We start from the raw sequence: 12,571 nt of genomic DNA on the forward strand, positions 1-12,571 counted from the left end.
CAGCTTTCCAGTGGGGCCATTCACAGTCTTCTGAGTGACAGTGATGGCATAAACTATTGTGATCATGAGCCCTTCCATGGTGTCAAAGTTGTCATGGATGACCTTAACCAGGGGGCTAATCAGTTGGCAGTGCAGGATGCATTGCTGACAATCTTGAGGGAGTTGTCATATTTCTCGTGGTTCACACCCATCACAAACAGGGGGGCATCAGCCAAAGGGGCAGAGATGATGACCTGTTTGGCCCCACCCTTCAAGTAAGTCCATTGTGGTGAAGACACCAGTAGACTCCACAACATACTCAGCACCAGCATCATCTCATTTGATGTTAGTGGGATCTCGCTCCTGGAAGATGGTGATGGGCTTCCCGTTGATGACCATCTTGTCTAAGGGACGAGGCTGGCACTGCTCAAGAAGATGCTACTGTCTGTGGAACAGGAAGGAGCAGAAAGCCCCATCCATATTTTCAAATTAAGTTCTTCCCTCTATTTTTAAGAAAGTACTTTTTCTTTCAAGTTTTTTAAAACTTGTTTTGTGAATTTTGCATTATGCACCTCAATCTTATTCATTTCCCCGTCCCTCCATAGCCTCTGCTCCAAAAGAAAGCAAAAAATAAAAATGAAAACAACAAAAACTTTAAAAAAAATCTCATAGTGGAAGCTGTAGTGTGTCACAGTGTGTTCCACAGGCATTCTTTTGTTCACACATCTTTACCTACAAATGTTCATTACAATGACTCATTGGTCTGGTTCGAGGCCTCTGGTTTCTGATACACTGAAACACTGAAACCTCACCGAAACTTCTTTCAGATATCCTGTTGTTGCCTTTTGATGTGGAGATCCTGCAGCTTTGGATCTGTAGGACTGGCCCCTTCAAGCATGTTAGCAATTCAAAAATAGGGGGTAGATGCTGGGGTGGGCCAACTCTAAGCCCAGGGTCTGGGCCTGGGTGGTGGCTGTGTTGTTTAGTCTCCTGCTCTTGAACAGCCAGGGAAAGCTCTCTAGCACTGCACAGGTGAGGGGCAAGATCAGCTTTCCTACAGCTGGCAAGCAGTGGTCCAGCTTTCATGGGGCCAGTTCTGTCAAGCCCAGTTTCCAAGGCCCGCTCTTCAGCACTGCCTGGCTAGAAGCAAGGGGCAAGGCCAGCTCTCCCTTACACCCGCAGACAGCTCATTCTCACCACCAGAGCCAGCTCTATTATGCTTGCTAGTCTGCACAATTCTTAAAGCTAGTCTTGAATTGTAAGAAAGACATGTCTAAGTCTCTGAACACTTTTAGGAACAAATTCTATTACATTGATTTTATAAATTTTGTATCACCCAATTCAATATGTCTTTTTTTTCACTTACAAATGTTCCAGTGGGGTCTCTCTCTCTCTCTCTCTCTCTCTCTCTCTGTGTGTGTGTGTGTGTGTGTGTGTGTGTGTGTGTGTGTGTGTGTATGAGAAAGAGAGAGAGAGAGAGAGAGAGAGAGAGAGAGAGAGAGAGAGAGAGTGTGTGTGTGTGTTTAATTATTCAGTGCTTAAGAGTGAACTTGGGGTCTTAGGTATGTTAGACAACTATCTACCACTGAACTACGTCCTCCATTCATAAAAAAATTAGTGTTTAATAGAATGAGGCCTACTTGCATTGCCTGGAAGAGACACATGCTGACCAACTCAGCTGTCATCCTGCTGGCTTTGAGTTGGTCCACCCCAACATCTACTCCATCCACAAGCTGCTAGAATTCGTGAAAGAACTGGTCTTGTAGGGGGTGGGTCTGAATTGGTTCTTGATCTAGTAGTAAAGATGCCAGGTGTTAATTGTTGAAAGGAAGGATGATCCGTTGAGGGGAGGCAGGGAGATGCAAGGAGAGGAAGTTTTCCTGTCATGCCTCAGAGGTGACTAGCTCTGTGAGATCTTGAGCAGAGCAGTCATAGGCCACTTTTCAGGTGAGATGTTAGGGTGTTGAGCTAGAACTAAAGGTAAATGGGCAGTTAACAATAGGGCAGATTTAGGGTGCTGATCTAAGAGTATTGGGAATGGCACATTAGCCAAGGGAGATTAGTAATGGCCAGCAATTGAACCAACAAGGCAGGTTGAAATTGTGCAATGTGTGTGTCTGTGTTTTTATCCATGGATCAAAGGGAATCTGTGTGGGGGCTGATAGCATAGCAGTTCCCAAAGCTTAAAGCAAGGTAGCAAAAGCTACAAGCTACAGGTCCTGCAAAACTATATGTTATTCCTGAGTAGGGCCATTCCTGCCCACCCTCAGGCCCAACCTTCCCTCCTTGCCCTACTAGGAGGCAGAGAGCCTGGGGCAGTGGTGCTGCCTAAGGCTGCAAACACAAAACTCAGAGCTGGGTGAGCCTCAGGGCAGCCAACATCAAGACTGGATAGGTGGGTGTCAGTCTGGAGCTTGTAGGAAGTCTACCTCCAGATGCCCTGCCTAGCCACAAGACCATCTTGACTCTGGGCAACAAATAGCATGATATCCAAGACGAGTCTCAGTAATGGTCCAATATTTATGGGGTGTCAGAAATCAGAAACTTTGAAGCAGACCAACAACTGGTTGCAATCAATATTTGCATATAATACTGTTTGAACAACAAAATTATGTACCATGTAACACAGACCACTATGACAAAAAATACAATATGGTGAGGTGAGAAAAATGGAGGAACTGAGTGGTAGTAAGGATGGAGCTAGAAACATGACTGGGTCACAAGGGTGGGAGAAGGCTGCATTTACAGGGCAACATGTTGTTGCTGAGTAAACGCAGCAGCGTGTGGTGTGCTTTGTACATTGTTTCTTAAAAAGACTCAGTCCTAAACACACTACTGAACCCCCTGAGTACACTGGCTCTGAGAAAGGTCCAAAATGAATAATGGTTTATTTCTGGATTGGACCTCTCAAAAGACTTTTATAGTCTGTCCTACTCCAGGGGCTATATTGGTACTCCTGGTCCACTGTTCCAGGTTGTGTTGAAGCCCACGGTTCATTTGGATGTCTGTTGTCTTGGCTGCCACTGGAGGCCATGTTGATGCTCTAAACCTCTGTTACTGCTGTAAGATAGGTGGACATCCATAGTCTGTCTCCTGTGAATGACCATGTTGGAGTTCATGGTTCTGCTGCAGCCAGGGGCTCTGCTGTGTCTACCTGTGTCAGCACTGAAGGCCATGCAGATATCTGTGGTTTGTGCAAAAGCTATATTGATATTTGTAGTCTGTGCTGCCACAGAGGGCTATGTCTGAGTCAGTGGTCTTACTGTAGCTGAAGGCTGTGTTGATATCTATGGCCCATGTTGTCATCGAAGGCCATGTGGATGTCTGTGCTCTGTGTTGCCACCTGAGGCCATGTTGATGTCTATGGTCTGTATTGCCAGCAGAGACCATGCTGAGCTATAGTACACATGCTGAGGCCAGAGATCATGTGGAGGTCCATTGACCTTGCTGTCACCAGGAATGATGTGGAAGTCTATCATTTATGCTCTGCTGAGTGTAAAAGGGAAAGGATAATTTTTCAGTGGTACCAATGACTGTAGACTCACAGTTGAGAGTCGTAGAATGCTTTTGTGACAATCCCTCCTCCCACTTCATGTTTGCAAAAGTAACAGCCTAGGCAGAAAGCTATCTAAGAGCTCTTAAAAGTTGTGATAAGGATATTGAAGTGTAGCTCTCCACAATTGATAGCTTCTGGCGAGCGGGGAAGGTAAGAAAGGACTCAGTTTTCTTTAGGGGGCTGGCCACTGGGAGGTTGACATGCTTCAGTGAGTATACGGACAACGCAAATTTGATATATTCTTTTTCTTTTGGAGGAGGAATCATAAGGGTTGGGGGCCAACTTAAGAGGACTCAGAAATGAGTGTGATCAGAACATATGTGAAATTACCAAATAATCAATAATCAATAAAGGTATTATTTAAGAGGAAATAGAAAGAGCTAATATATCCAGTAGAATCTATTAATCACAATGTTAAAAATCCAGAGACCCAGAGCAAACTCTATCACACCTTAAGATAGTAATAACACAGCAGAGCAGAAGTTATGCCACCCATGGCCACTCTATCACATGCCAGTAGTTTGTGGCCCTAGCAATAAGGAGGAACGACACTGTCAAACAGCCTCCAAGTTAGAATCCATATTCTCCTGTCACTAGTGGTAGAGCTTTAAATTTCTCAACCTCTCAGCACCTCAGTTTTTCATTTGTAAAGTAGAAATCCTGATCCTTAGCATCACGCTGCGACGTGAGCCAGTTACCTCTGTAAACACTGCACTTCATATTAGCAAATCCATGGTATATAAAGGTCACTTATTACAGGTTTCTTTTCCCCTTTCTCTCCTCCTCAAATACAACATGTGTTTGAAGGGTGGTGGGTAAGTTATCATTCGGCTTAATATCTGAAGTATCACAAAGAATAGCGTATGTTTGCTGCTCTGATAATCCCGTCCAACAGACATAGCCATGTTCTATGTTCATAACTCACTTCTTCCTTCCTTTCTTCCTTCCTTTCTTCCTTTCTTTTCTTTCTTCCTTCCTTCCTTCCTTCTTCTCCCTCTCCCTCCTTCTCCCTCTTCCTCCCTCCCTTCCTCCTTTCCTCTCTCTCTCTCTCTCTCTCTCTCTCTCTCTCTCTCTCTCTCTCTCTCAACTCACACACAGTAAAATGCATTCTTTGTATATCTAATTTCATGCTAATTAAAGAATGTTTGTGCAGGAAGTGCCCTAGCACAGCCCAATCTTGAGTCTAGTTTTCTCTCTGTCTTTTCAATATTTCTCCCCATCCATCCCCAAATGTCAGATAAATCTCATTCATGGTGGTTTAGGTTTGGCTGTCTGTCATTTGTCAAATTTGAGAATTATCAGTGCTGCTGCGTTCATCAATGACCTGCCCTTTTTGTTAGCTGACCTGTATGGACTGACCACTCACCAGGTGAAGGACAGCTGGCCTCTTCTTCCCCATTCTGACTGATTATAAAGAGACTTGCTGTAAACACTTCAATAGTTTTTGTTTTTGTTTGTTTGGGTGGTTGTTTTTTTTTTTTTTTTTTTTTTTTGTTTTTGTTTTTGTACAGCTGTAAATGATTATTGCTTATGGGTACATAGCTAGACATGGTATTCCACAACACAAGTATGTGAACATTTTGTTTTATAATAAAATGGCAATTGCTTTCCAAAGTGCCACCTCTGCTGTGGTGCTGGTAAGAGGCCTCTAGCTTTGTATTTGCCTCTGCCACCACTTAGCACATGCACCAGGGTCTTTATGTCATTTCTTTATTGCTCTAGTAGATGCATTGTGCTAGTTCCCTGTGCTTTTAATTTGCCTACTTTAGTAGCTAAATAATCATTTTTTTCTGTGTTTTAATTTATCACCTATATATGTTTTCAGAGCCAAGAGCTTTCATGTATTTTGTTTGTTTTTTATTGGATTGCTGGTGTTTCTTTAGCTAAGGGTTTCTAAAAACATAGTTTGGATCTAATCATTTGTGAGATAAATGTACAATTTATCTAAAAATAAATCTGTTGGGCATTCTGGTAGAGTGATAGTTTTAAGTGTGTGTGTGTGTGTGTGTGTGTGTGTGTGTGTGTGTGTGTGTGTGTGTACTTGGGTGTAGGGGCCAAGCGATCATTTACTTGGCTAGACTGGTCTGAAGGTTCCAGGAATCCACCATCCTACTGTGCCTTCCTCCATTGCTAGTCCTATAGCTCTCCATACAGAAGCTGCACTGCCTTTCACTGTGGATCTGAATGCAGGTCCTCAGGCACAAGCACTTGTTTAGCCGGTCCGTTCCGTCAGCCTTGAAGTCACATGTCACACTGTTTACCTTTGATAAAGATTAATTTATTAATTTTTTCTCTTCTGGACCAGCTTTTTGCATCTTTTCTAAGAACATTTTTTGAGCAAAAGTCACAATGATTTTATTACATATATATGTGCATCTACACATAATATATTAGAGTCATGTGTATATAGAGATAAAGAATAGAGACAGTAAAAAATTAGGTTTATTTTTTTTAAGAATATGACCAATTTTACTATTTTTAGATAAAGTGTGAGAATGGGTGCAGGCTCAAATTTTGCAGATTGGTGTACTATTTATTAAAATGGCTAGCTAGCATTCTCCAATTAAATCACATTAAATCTTTGGCAAAATTTGTCTTATTTTATTTTTTCTTGTATAGCAGTTAATATCATTTATTATTATTCTAAAACTGCTTCAGTTATAGTTAATATGATTTATTATTTTGCATTTTATACTTTTTTGATACTATGTTGCTTTGATCAATAAGTCTACTTTGAGCAGTATTGTGTAATCTTTCAATGTTTGCACATTTTTACTATCAATTAATAATTTACTTCTGTTTTGATTATAAAACTCAATTAGCATGACTTTTGTTCTCACTGTGTTTGGCTTTGGAATTTTTCCCAAAATGTAGTCAACCTTGGCAAAAGTTCATGTGGGACTGAAGTGAACGTGGACATTTCTGTTGGCGAAGTTATCAGTCAGTTTAGTTAACGGGTTTGTGTTGTTTGTAATGCATAAGCCTGTGTTTTTATGACATGTACTTTCTTCTTTCTTTTGTTACAACTCTACCAATTAGCAAAGCACACGTTTCATACTCCCAACAATTATGAATTTATTTTTACCTTTATATCAGTTATTTGCTTGTGTATATTGAATATTTTTATGAGGTAAGCATACCTTTAAGATTTTAGGCCATATTGGAGAGTTTTTTCTTTTACTTTATATACACAGCAGTATCTCCATTTGCTGTTTGCTACTACTTAATCTGCAAGCTGCTTCCATTGACACTACTTAGCATGCACATCTTTAATTCGATAGGCTTAGAATTAAATTAAATTTAATATTTAGGGTAAAGTTTTTACATGCAAGTCTAGTTGAGTCTTATTTTTTAAGTCACCCTAACGATATCTGTTTTAGGTATTCTGTTCCAACTACCGAGACAACGTAATCACTGGTTTGCTTAAATGTGAATCTGGAAGGGTGTTGTCTGCTCTTGATTTGCCCATTCGATTTTTTCCTTTTCACCCTTCTCTACCTTATATTATTTGATTCTTTTCAGGTCTCTTTTAAGACTTTCACTATGTCTACAAGATGCTACAGAATTTATAATGTGTGTGTTGAATTCATCAAATCTGAGATGATTTTTAAATAGTATTGTAAGCATTTGTATATGAACATTAAAATAAAATAACATTCCAGTTTATTGTTTTCAAAATATTATTATGATTTTGCTAAAGATACAGAATATATTATGACAAATAAAACAATATCTATAGGTCACAAGCATGGTGAGGTTGCACTGTGAGTACCCAGAATGCAGAGAGTACGTGGCGGTGCTTGTGGAAAAGGTTCCTCTGCAGCCCACAGTAAGGGCCAGTCTCCTGTCAGAGGGAATAGGGATCTGCCCTGAGAGGCTGTGCTTGCAGACAAGATACACAGGCTGGTTTCCACCTGGACCAACAAAGAACCTGGGTCACAGGCCTGATGAGGTTGTGCTGTGAGTACCCAGAGCACAGAGAGTGCTTAGCAGTACTCGAGGAAAAGGTTCCCCTCTGGCCCACAATAAAGGCTGGGCCTCTGTCAGAGGTAGTAGGGATCTGCCCTGAGAGGCTGTGCTTGTGGATTAGACACACAGGCTCTTTTCCACCTGGACCGACAAAGAACGTGGGGCACAGGCCTGGTGTGTTGCACCTTGAGAGTTCAGAATGCAGAGAGTGCTTAGCGGTGCTCACAGAAGAGGTTCCCCTCCAACCCGTAGTAAGGACCGGGCCTCTCTCAGAGGGAATCTGAATCTGCCTGGAGAGGCTATGCTTGCAGACTAGTCTCACAGGCTCTTTTTCACCTAGACCAGTGGAGAACCTGGGGCACAGGCCTGGTGAGGTTGTGCTACGCAGAGTGCATAGAGTGCTTGATGGTGCTTGTGGAAAAGGTTTCTTTCTAGCCCACAGTGGGGCCCGAGCCTTTGTTTGAAGGAAAGAGGGTCCACCTGCGAAAGATAGTGCTTGAAGACCAGGTCCATAGACACTGTTACACCTGAACTAGAGGTGAGCCTGAGACATAGGCACAGGAAGAGCACGCCAGGAGTTCTTAGAGAACAGAGAGTTCTGTGCTCTCTGGAAAATGGTCTGTTTTTGCCCAGAGAAAGAGCCAGGTCCCTGTCAGTAGTACTAAGGACCTGTGGGCAGAGGGCTGAGCTCCCAGAACAGCCACATAAGAGCTCCCACACCTGAGCCCACAAAGACAGAGCTGAGTCACTGCCACCAGAACTCACTGCACGCACACAAAAAGCCGAACACTCAGAAGCAAATTTCTTCCTGAGCCCATGGGTCCTCAGATCCACAGGAGAAACAGGCACCAGTCACTGACAACAAGACCACATATAGTCAGAGATAACAAGATGGCAAGAGGAAAACTAAAGAATGTAAGCAATGAAAACCAAGACAATGTGGCAACACCAGAACCCAGCTCTCCCACCACAACAAGTAGTGGATTGCCAAACACTCCAGAAAAACAAGACTCAGACTTAAAATCATACTTCACAATGATGATGGAAATCTTGGAGAAGAGCATGAATAATTCCCTTAAACAATTAGAGGGGAACACACATAAACAAATAAAAGCTTTTAAAGAGGAAACACAAAAATCACTCAAAGAACTACAGGAAAACACAACCAAAATAGGGAAGGAATTGAATATAGAAATAGAAACAATAGAGAATACACAAAGAGAGATGACGTTGAAGATAGAAAACCTAAAAAAGAAATCTGGAGTCACAGATGCAAGCATCACTAGCAGACTACAGGAGATGGAAGAGAGAATCTCAGCAGCTGAAGACAACATAAAAAACATAGATAAAACAGTCAGAGAAGATGCAAAAACAAAAAGCTCCTAACCCAAAATGTATAGTAGATCCAGGATACAATGAGAAGACCAAACCTAAGGATAGTGGGAATAGAAGAAGGAGAATATCAACCAAAAGGCACAGTAAATATCTTCAACAGATTAGTAGAAGAAAACTTCCCTACCCTTAAGAATGAGAAGATGACCATGAGCAAAAAAGAAGCCTTCAGAACTCCAAATAGATTGGACCAGAAAAGAAATTTATCCCGACACATAATAATAAAAGCATCAAGTGTTCAAAACAAAGAAAGAATACTCAGAGCAGTAAGGGGAAAAGGACATGTAACATATAAAGGCGGATCAATCAGAATTACACCCGACTTCTCAAAAGAGACTATGAAAGGTAAAAGATCCTGGACAGACATCACAGACTTTAAAAGAACACAATATCAGCCCAGATTATTATATCCAACAAAAATCTCAATTACCAGAAATGGTGAATTTAAGATATTCCAAGACAAAATTAAATTTACATGATATCTGAACAAAAATCCAGCACTACAAAGACTAATACATGGAAAACTCAACTGAAGGAGGGTTACTACAATGTAGAAAATGCAAGAAAATAACTAAGCAATAAAGCCAAAAGAAGAAAGTCACACAGACATAATTCTACCTCTAACAGCAAAAATAGCAGGAAACAACAATCACTATTCCTTAATATCTGTTACCATAAATGAACTCAGTTCCCCAATAAAGAGATATAGATTATCAGACTAGATACATAAACAGAATTCAGCATTTTGCTGCATACAGGAAACTCATCTCAGAGACAAAGACAGACACTATCTCAGAGTAAAAGGTTGGGAAAAAAACCTTCCAAGCAAACGGACCAAAGAAATAAGCTAGAGTAGCCATCCTAATATAGAATAAAGTAGATTTTCAACCAAATGTTATCAAAAAAGATAAGGAAGGACACTTTTTACTCATTATAGGAAAAATTTATCAGGATGAATTCTCAATCCCAAACATATATGCTACAAATACAAGAGCACCCATATTCATAAAAGAAACCCTACTAAAGCTCAAAATTGCACCACACAAAATAATAGTAGGAGACTTCAACACCACACTCTCATCAATGGACAGATCATGGAAGCAGAAACTGAACAGAGATGCAGTGAATCTAGCAAAGGTTATGAAACAATTGGAATTAACAGACTTCTAGAGAACATTTAATCCTAAAACAAAAGAATACACCTTCTCAGAAGCTCATGGCACCTTTTCAAAAAATTGACCATATTGTCAGTCACAAAACCAGCCTCAATAGATATAAGAAGATTGAAATAATCTCATGCATCCTATCAGATCACCATGGACTAAGCCTGGTATTTAATAACAAAAAAGACAACAAAAAGTCTACATACACATGGAAGTTGAACAATGCTCTACTCAACAATAGTATGGTCAAAGAAGAAATAAAGAAAGAAATTAAGGATTTTCTAGAATTTAATGAAAATGAAAACACAACATACCCAAACCTGTGGGATGCAATGACAGCAGTACTAAGAGGAAAACTTATAGCTCTGAGTACCTCCAAAAAAAAAAAAAAAAAAAAAAAAAAAACTGAAGAGAGCATACACTAGCAACTTGACAGCACAGCTAAAAGCTCTAGAACAAAAAGAAGCAGATAAACCCAAGAGGAGTAGATGGCAGGAAATAATCAATCTCAGAGCAGAAATCAACCAAGTAGAAACAAAAAGAATCATACAAAGAATCAACAAAACCAGAAGCTGGTTCTTTGAGAAAGTTAACAAGATTAAAAACCCTGAGACAGACTAGCCAGAGGTAAAGAGAGAGTATTCAAATTAACAAAATCAGAAATGAAAGGGGACATATAACAACAGAAAGGGAGGAAATTGAAGAAATCATCAGATCCTACTACAAAAGCCTATACTCAAAGAAAGTTGAAAATCTGTAAAAAATGGATAAATTTCTAGACAGAAAGCAGATACCAAAGTTAAATCACGACTAGATAAATCATCTAAATTATCCCATAACACCTAAAGAAATAGAAGTGTTCATCAAAAGTCTCCCAACCAAAAAAAAAAATAAAAAAAAAAAAAGCCCAGGACCAGATGGGTTCAGTTCAGAATTCCTCCAAACATTTATTGATAACCTAATACCAATACTCTCCAAAATATTCTACAACATAAAGTCAGACGGAACACTACCCAACTCATTCTTCAAAGTTACAATAACTCTCATTCCTAAACCACATAAAGACCCTACAAGGAAAGAGAACTTCAGACCAATCTCCCTCATAAACAGTGATGCAAAAATACTCAACAAAATTCTTACAAACCCAATCCAACAACACATTAAAACAATAATTCCCCATGATTAAGTATTCTTCATTCCTAGGATGCAGGGATGGTTTAATATATGAAAATCCATCAATGCAATCTACCAAAAAAAAAAAAAAAAAAAAAAAAAAAAAAAAAAAAACACATGATCATCTCACTAGATGCTAAGAAAGTATTTGACAAGATTCAACACCCCTTCATGTTAAAAGTCATGGAAAGAGCAGGAATTTAAGGCCCATACCTAAACAAAATAAAAACAATAAACAGCAACCAATAGCCAAAATCAAACTAACCCATGAGAAACTTGAAACAATCCCACTAAAATCAGGGACTAGACAAGGCTGCTCACTCTCCCCCTACCTATTCAACATAGTACTGGATGTCCTGGCCAGAGCAATTAAATAGTGAAAGGAAATCAAAGGGATATAAATCAGAAAGGAAGAAGTAAAAACATCACTATTTGCAGATGACATGATAGTATATTTAAGTGACCCCAAAAATTTCATCAGTGAACTTTTACAGCTGATAAACAACTTCAGCAAAGTGGCTGAATATAAAATTAACTCAAACAAATCAGTAGCCTTCCTCTACTCAAAGCACAAACATACTATAAAAAAATAGAGGAAAAATACCCTTCACAATAGTCACAAACAACATGAAATACCTTGGTGTGACTCTAACTAAACAAGTGAAGGACCTGTATGAGAAGAACTTCAAATCTCTAAAGAAGGAAATTGAAGAAGATCTCAGAAAATGGAAAGATCTCCTATGCTTATGGATTGGAAGGATCAACATTGTAAAAATGGCCATCTTACCAAAAGCAATCTACAGATTCAGTGCAATCCCCATCAAAATTCCAACCCAATACTTCATAGACTTAGACGAGCAATTTGCAAATTTATCTGGAATAACAAAACACTTAGAATATTGAAATCTATTCTCAACAACTAGAAAAATTCTTCAGTAATCACCATCCCTGACCTCAAGCTATATTACAAAGCAATTGTGCTAAAAGCCATATGGTACTGGTACAGAGATAGGCAGGTAGATCAATGGAAGAGAATAGAAGACCCAGAAATAAATTCTCACACATATGGTCACTTAATTTTTGACAAAGGAGCTGAAAATCTTCAATGGAAAAAGGACAGCCTCTTTAACAAATGGTGTTGGTCCAACTGGCACTCAGCATGCAGAAGAATGAATGTAGACTCTTTCTTATCTTTTTGTACAAAGCTCAAGTACAAGTGGATCAAAGATCGCCACATGAAACCAGGCACACTGAAACTATTAGAAGAAAAAGTGGGAAAGAGTTTAGAACACATATGCACAGGAGAAAATTCCCTGAACAAAACACCAATGGTTTCTGC

This window comes from Micromys minutus (assembly GCF_963924665.1).
Source record: "Micromys minutus genome assembly, chromosome: 8".
In the NCBI taxonomy this organism is placed as follows: domain Eukaryota; kingdom Metazoa; phylum Chordata; class Mammalia; order Rodentia; family Muridae; genus Micromys; species Micromys minutus.